The sequence below is a fragment of the Sapajus apella genome, unplaced genomic scaffold (assembly GCF_009761245.1).
Source record: "Sapajus apella isolate SASKATOON/1434 unplaced genomic scaffold, GSC_monkey_1.0 scaffold144, whole genome shotgun sequence".
Classification (NCBI taxonomy): Eukaryota; Metazoa; Chordata; class Mammalia; order Primates; family Cebidae; genus Sapajus; species Sapajus apella.
In genome coordinates, this window is record NW_022437084.1 from 2,799,553 (window position 1) to 2,799,880 (window position 328).

A 328-nucleotide genomic window follows, 5' to 3' on the forward strand; every position below is an offset into this window, starting at 1 on the left:
CCCCTCTCTCTCTGGGTCTGTTCCCACCTCTCTGGGTCTCTGCCCCCTCTCTCACTGGGTCTGTTCCCCGCTCTCTGGGTCTCTGTTCCCCCCTCTCTGGGTCTCTGTTCCCCCCTCTCTGGGTCTCTGTCCTCTCTCTTTTCCTCTGTGTCTGTGTCTCTTTTTTTTTTTGAGGCAAAGTCTCACTTTGTCACCCAGACTGAAGTGCAATGGCGCCATCTCAGCTCACCGCACCCTCCGCCTTCCAGGTGTAAGCAATTCTCCTGCCTCTGCCTCCTGAATAGCTGGGATTACAGGCCTGTGCCACCACACCTGGCTAATTTTTTTT

The 328-nt window shown here is 55.2% G+C and overlaps 1 protein-coding gene across 2 annotated transcripts in view; it reads right to left on the reverse strand.

Annotated features, from left to right (window-relative positions):
* The window catches only part of RCN3 (reticulocalbin 3), a 15,732-nt gene that overhangs the window by 676 nt on the left and 14,728 nt on the right, over positions 1–328 (reverse strand). The window lies entirely within an intron of this gene.